The sequence below is a fragment of the Palaemon carinicauda genome, chromosome 28, assembly GCF_036898095.1.
Source record: "Palaemon carinicauda isolate YSFRI2023 chromosome 28, ASM3689809v2, whole genome shotgun sequence".
In the NCBI taxonomy this organism is placed as follows: Eukaryota; Metazoa; Arthropoda; class Malacostraca; order Decapoda; family Palaemonidae; genus Palaemon; species Palaemon carinicauda.
The window spans coordinates 2,421,085-2,429,036 of NC_090752.1; positions in this window are offsets into that span (position 1 = coordinate 2,421,085).

Here is a 7,952-nt window from a genome sequence, read left to right on the forward strand (position 1 = left end):
TTCCTAACGTATACAAACCTGCAGCTATTTATTAAGGATTATCCTTTTGGCGAAGCTGAAAGTAGCCTTGAGACTTTTAGTGAGGTGAAAATACCCCACCGCTAGTTACCGTGGGGGGGGGGGGGAGGGGTAGCTGCAGTAGCCGGCCACACCTTCCACACACACACCCGTGTAGTCCGGTCGCTTTTTATTGCAGGCAGGACTTCTTTAGGGATAGGAGATGGCGGGCCAATTTCTATAACTTGCAAATTTGTCATTTGTTCCGACACTCGTACAAATCTTACGCTAGTTATTAGGGATGACTCAACCCTTAGGAGGGTGGAAGTCCAGACCAACTGGCTGGTCTTTGACCCGGGATTTTTCTGTACATGTTTCGCACGTAACAGAGAGAAACCCTGACACCTCGCTAAACTATAGACCATTTCTTTTAGCGAGGCAGGTTTGCACCGACTCGCAGCGGTGCCCTTTTAGCTCGGAAAAGTTTCCTGATCGCTGATTGGTTAGAATTATCTTGTCCAACCAATCAGCGATCAGGAAACTTATCCGAGCTAAAAGGGCACCGCTGCGACTCGGTGCAAATCTGCCTCGCTAAAAAAAATTGACTATAGACGTGCAAAGCACGGTTAGCGGCCTGAGCAATTCTGGTGAATACGTGATGCTAGCAATGTGGCTGGTCTAAGGAAAACATTCTCAGAAACGTAGGAATCTTAGAAGTAACCAGAGGCGTTACCCAATCCCACCTCGACCTGGGTTATGGGGACGCAACACGTATATCTATGTATACCAGGTTACACAAGGGAAACAGTTATACCTGTAGACAGTGGAGGTCGTCTTTGCAGAGTACTGTAGGAGCTGTTTTCTTGTGGGGAGGAAGATGAAAGTAAGAGCCAGTCATTCGTTGTCATAGCCGGATCGTTGATCTACATCAACAGTGATTTACTTGAGGTTCTACCTAGAGGAAGATACAATAGCTCGCTCATAGGGTTCGGCTTATTTCGGCAACCCTAGGAAGGCCAAAGGAGTCTCACCAGGAACTCGTTCTTGACTGAGATCCACAAGGTCACGGACTGGACATTTAATGCTTATCCTTTTCCTCATAGAGGTGACCTAGAGCTCATAACATTAAGGGTAGGAATACGCTTATCCCTTTGCCTACATACACACTGAATAGTCTGGCATATTCTTTACATATTCTCCTCTATCCTCATACACCTGACAACACAGATTACCAAACAATTCTTCATCACCCAAGGGGTTACTGCACTGTACTTGTTCAGTGCCACTTTCCTCTTGGTAAGGGTAGAAGAGACTCTTTAGCTATGGTAAGCAGCTCTTCTAGGAGAAGGACACTCCAAAATCAAACCACTGTTCTCTAGTCTTGGGTAGTGCCATAGCCTCTGTACCATGGCCTTTCACTGTCTTGGGTTAGAGTTCTCTTGCTTGAGGGTACACTCGAGCACACTCCTATCTTATTTCTCTTCCTCTTGTTTTGTTAAAGTTTTTATAGTTTATATAGGAGATATTTATTGTTGTTACTCTTCTTAGAATATTTTATTTTCCTTTTTTCCTTTCCGCACTGAGCTATTTTCCCTGTTGGAGCCCCTGGGCTTATAGCATACTGCTTTTCCAACTAGGGTTGTAGCTTAGTAAGTAATAATAATAATAATAATAATAATCATCCCAGGCTTATCCTTAGTTAACTCTGCCCTCACCATCTGCTACATGACCATCAAGGAACCTGAAGCGTTATAAACCATTCATTGTTTAACCACCACAGGGACAATGGAGAGCGTCTCCATGTTCCTGTAGGTTACGTCTTCCAGGAAGTGGGAGGTGAAGGTCTGTAAAACTTTCACCCAGCCACTGGCATGGCCTGCATCACAGAGTAGCTGTTTGTATATATTAGGAGCGTATTCCTACCCTTAATGTTATGAGCTCTAGGTCACCTCTATGAGGAAAAGGATAAGCATTAAATGTCCAGTCCGTGACCTTGTGGATCTCAGTCAAGAACGAGTTCCTGGTGATACTCCTTTGGCCTTCCTAGGGTTGCCGAAATAAGCCGAACCCTATGAGCGAGCTATTGTATCTTCCTCTAGGTAGAACCTCAAGTAAATCACTGTTGATGTAGATCAACGATCCGGCTATGAAAGACTTCCAGTCTGAAGGGCTTAATCTTGGGGTCCGAGCTGTCTGGAAAGAAGTCAGATGTTACTCAGTTCCTCTTCGTGAATGAGAGAAGTTTGAGGGCGACTCATAGGGTATGCCTACTATTGTGGCTAAGGGTAATACCGGGAGAGATCTGTCCTCGGGATCAGGTGAGTATCAGCTGTCTAGGAGTCCTGGGTCATTGGGGGAAACCCCCAAGATCAAAAGAAGCAAACCATGCCCTGTGAAGGGAATTTATTACCCTGCTCTGGGTAGGTAGGCTCGAACTCTGGAGGAGCAACGATGGTGACGTGGAAGAAAGGTTTAGCCTTTCGGTCTGGAGGAGATGCTCAAGGAACGAGCAGTGGCCTCCCATCAACAGAGGTTATTTACAACGACAAAGGATTTACACCTGCCAAAATCCAACACTCCACAATACAGAAACCTGTGCAGCTGGCTGTGATCATTGGAGGCGAAGGCTTTCCAGACATGGCCACAGGACACGTCAATGAATTACTAGACTGCCAATCCCACCGCTAACTGACCCAGACTTCGAAGACTTGATGGAGTCGGCGAACGAAGAAGACGAAGAAACTCAGCAAGAAATAGAAGTTGTCGACCAAACTGGCTTGACGTTGGAAAGGCTCGCCAAGCCCTGCAACCTGACTAAAGAATTGCAAGAAGGGTATCACGAATGAGACGACGATATGGTACGTTCTGTAAAATTCTGCAAAATGGTCGAAGCCGTCATGAATTCATATAATATGCTCTTTGAATGGAAAGAGAAGCAGCGGCAGCAACTGCCAATCACAATGTTTTTGCAGTCACGCCAAAAAGAGCCAGCTCCTGCAGCTACCACTATGGTTGCACATTTGGAAGAAGTGAAAATGGTGTTCCAGGAAATGGCACCGCCGTCTGAAGAGACGTAAAATACAATCGTCGGCTACACAGTAAACGTCACCACCACCTTATCGTCTTAATTTATACTGCCCAGTAAATTCATCACCATTTAAGTTTTACTTCAACTTCTTTCATGGTAAGTACAGTTACAACTTTTATTTTCTTTTAATCTTAAGTGTTACTGTACAGTATTACAGTACAGTATAGTAACGTGATATTGTATTATATAATCATTACCTTACTATATGTATACTGTATTTTTTTAAATTCAACGCTTGCCGATCATACATAGCTACGTTTAGTTCACTGTACAGTACAACAACCTCTCTACTGTATGGTAAACTTACCCATAGCCTACTACTGTACTGTTATTTAGCCATTGTTATATGGTACTGAAAACGTACCTACAGACTTCATATTGCTTAACAGGTGTCTCTGTTATTAACAGTAAATGGTAGGTTGTTAACAGTACAGGGATGGCTTAAAAAAGTCCAGATACATGTTAAATAATTGAATAAATATGGTGTCCGTACTTCGCAGAAATTCAAGTATTACGGCCGGTCTTGGAACCTATCTACCCCGATAAACGAGGGGTAACTATCATAATTATCTACGTTTCAAATCAGTTCTCACAAGTGGTTTTTGCTCCACCCTGACTCGTTTTGCTCGCAAAATAAAAATCTCATTGCTCCGCTGTTCTGACAAGCGGTACTTGAAAGTGCTGCGCATGCCATCTGTATGGGTCACCAATAGAATAACACAATTGCCTATAATTCATATGACGTCGCTCAAAACATCTTGTTCAGCAGTGCCTTACTTCGCTCAGAAATAAACGTTATCTGTTCTGGCAATTGGTACATGGTTGAGCTACGTACATCAATAATTGTGGATAATTATTTCAGGGATAATTTTCTATTTTCAGACGAGCAACAAACAATGCCTATACAGTACTGTATAATGAACAGAGAGAGTTTTACATGTAATTGACAACCAAAAAGATGAAATTACACTAATTTTCAAAACAGATTAAACTCCCTTCAGGGAGAAGTCTTCTTGTGGTGGTATTTACGCTGGAATTGTTATGGCATGGAAAAACGGGGATTTACAAATGTCCAGAAAATTATGTAGCCTATAAATAATTGGAAGCTCTTTATTGGTTAAAGGAGCCAAATAATGATTAGGTAATCACAAAAAAAAAAAATATTAAGCTGCAAAAGCAAATGCAAACAACGCATGCTCGGTAACCCAAAATCAGTCTCAAAAGTGAATAATCTACTTTATTAAAATACACATTTTAGTCAGATCGATACTTAAGTGATTTAAATTATGAAATGGATTTCACATTTTAGTTGATCGATAAGTTACCGTGCCCCAGCCCCCATTACTCATACAAGAATAATGCCAAAATAGTAACTACAAGTCCATTTCTTTTACCAAATTTCAGATTTGCTAGAAATTAAAATATATATTTTTCAAAATCAAAGTTCCATACGTCATAGCAGATAAACTTAGAATTTAACCAAGCGCTTTACCATAGCCTACCCTTTAGGATAAAAGTAATAGCTACTCACTCTGCATGTTATATCTAAATAGAAATACGAATACTTATAATTAGCTCTAGTTCACTTCAGCCAAGCAGGACCAAATAGGATTCCTATAACGAGACTAGCCTAGGGTACAATGACAGCAAGACATTAGCTAACATAAAAATCCTATATTTCGAGTCTTGCAAAAATTGCCACTACTTAATACCTTTCATAAAGGACTAAATTTGATTTGCAAATGTATAGATACTGTATATCTTCTCACCGTAAATTATGGCAGATAAAAAACAGCTATTTCACGACACAATGTTTACAAAGGACATTTTTGACAGCTCCAGGAACTCCTCCTTCTTCGTGACGTCAGCAGACGACTGAAGTGTTTAAGCGAGAATTTACAGTATACTGCTGAAATTTCCATTTATCTTTTATTAAATACGAATTAATTTAGTAAAAAAGAGAAATATATTTATAATAATTACAACATAAACGTATTATATGCATTTCCTGTAATTTTTACACATTTTAAAGTATGTGACTAACATTAAGTTCTGGGCACCTAGGTAAAAGATTAGTTATAATGAAGAAGTTTCATAATTATAACTATCTTGGAATTATTAAAATCAATCTATATCTATCCTCAAAGTAGCGTAGATTTTTATGAAAATTTAATAAACAAGGAACAAACAAATATTAGAAAATGTAGATCGTATTAAGATATTTCAAAATTGATAGAATTTTGGCCATACTTTAGTTTTTCTTTTAAACCTCGCTATATAACTGAACCTGCCTGGAAGTATCCTTGTTCTCATTCACTAAATAGTACAGAGACAGATACTTTTCATCCTATTGAATAAATGCGTCCTTAATCTATGCTAAAAATAAATTTCCGTTATACAAAGCAAATAATATACAAATAAACTTTACACTCACAAGGGTCGCCATTTGCAAAGATAGTGGTTAGTTGAAGGATAGCAATATGCATAAAAATGTCGGCTGGAATTTCATCTAAATTTATAGATTGAGAAATATATTTTGTTCAGTAATAATCAAGGGACATCTATTGTTGTATAGATAGTGAACGTAGTCAACTCTAAACTGTACTACTACAGTAACCCCATATGTTTTAAAATTTAAAATTTCTAATCCCTGCCATTTTTAAAACAGGAATTGTCTATAGTTCTAAGTTTTCTATCTTAGTTTGATATAAGATAACAAAAGCCTCAGCAAAGAGATAAAAATCAAAATTATATATATAGCAAAGAGGAGTTATGTTGGCTAGCACAAAGAAGGACATACAGTAGACATGGTGTTTCAATGGCTCTGTCTGAAATGTTTCATAATTTTACGTACTTTATTGTAAGGGCTGATATTCTGGTCCTATATCCTATACTGCAGGGGAACCCTACTCTCTACAGGACCCCCACAGTCATTTTATCATGTTCGTTCGAAAGCATTCAACATTTCAGTCCATATATTGCTCGTTTATTATAAAATCCACATTATCGAGTCTCTTAGAAAACAAGAAAGTCTTTAGTTTCCCCTTGAAAGCCTTAATATCTTCAGTTCCGGATGTCTAGTTTTTTATATATATATATATATATATATATATATATATATATATATATATATATATATATATATATATGTATATATATATATATATATATATATATATATATATATATATATATATATATGTGTGTGTGTGTGTGTGTGTGTGTGTGTGTGAGAGAGAGAGAGAGAGAGAGAGAGAGAGAGAGAGAGAGAGAGAGAGAGAGAGAGAATTATATGCAATTCTTATTTCTAAGTGGGCTAATTATCTATATCTTCCAACTGAGGGTTTTACTTAATATACTTAATATTCGAAGTGTGTTTAATCTTAAGGAGACTGATAAATTATTTGTATTATAAAATCGACTTAAAATGTATATTTGTATGAATTTAATTATGAATTATCATTTACATTCTTCATTCAATGTTACCTAACTTATTATGACATAGTAGTGTACACAACCCGTCAAAATGACGGATAAATATTCAGATGGATATGTACACACGCATACCCCTTTCTCCAGGGTATGACCACTCCCTCTCCCCCCTACCCGAGGGATGGGGAGAGCTGAGCGTTACCGTATATATATATATATATATATATATATATATATATATATATATATATATATATATATATATATATATATATATATATATATATATATGCAGGGGAAGGAAGAGAAGACGATGGATTGACGAATAAAGTTTGCGGGCGTGGACGGGCATAGAAAGACCATAAACAGACGAAAGTGGAAGGGCGTGTCTGAGGACCTTGTTTTTCAATGGACTAGTAATGGCTGATGGTGATATATATATATATATATATATATATATATATATATATATATATATATATATACATACACACACACACACACATATATGTAGGTAGTAGGTTGGCCAGGGCACCAGCCGCCCGTTGAGATACTACCACTAGAGAGGTATTGGATCCTTTGACTGGCCAGACAGTATTGCATTGGACCCCTCTCTCTAGTCACGGCTTATTTTTTCTTTGCCTACACTTACACGGAATAGTCTGGCCTATTCTTTACATATTCTCGTCTTTCCTCATACATCTGACAACAATGAGATACTTAACACTTCTTCACCAAGGGGTTAATTTACTGCACTGCAATTTGTTCAGTGTACTTTCCTCTTGGTAAGGGTAGAAGAGACTCTTTAGCTATGGTAAGCAGCTCTTCTAGGAGAAGGACACTCCAAAATCAAACCATTGTTCTTTAGTCTTGGGTAGTGCCATAGCCTCTGTACCATGGTCTTCCACTGTCTTGGGTTAGAGTTCTCTTGCTTGAGGGTACAATCGGGCACACTATTCTATCTTATTTTTTTTTTCTTCCTCTTGTTTTTTTTGAAATGGTGTGTTGGGCAGGCTTATTAGAAGGGCCATGGATGCCTGGTGGTTTATCAAGAGGTTGTCTTTTCCTTTTTCTGATTTTTTCTTCTCAAAACCATCCTTACTGTCCTCCCTTCAGTTGAAGTGGCTATCCTGGAGGGTATTTAGCCTTGCATGGTGTATCGGCTCCTCCATGTTGACCAGTTTTTCCGACTTTTTACTATAGTTTATGGATATCATCAATCACTTTTATTATTATTCTGTACATATTGTTTTTGTTTTAATTCTTGTTAATCTAGTTTTTAAGTATGATGTGTCTTTTTTATTTCTATTAATTCTTATGCTGTCTGGAGACATTGAGCAAAATCCGGGACCAGTACGTCCTAGATTTCGTCAATGTCGTCTTCTGTATTGCAATATTCGTGGTCTTCATGCAAATATCCGAGACCTTACAGTTG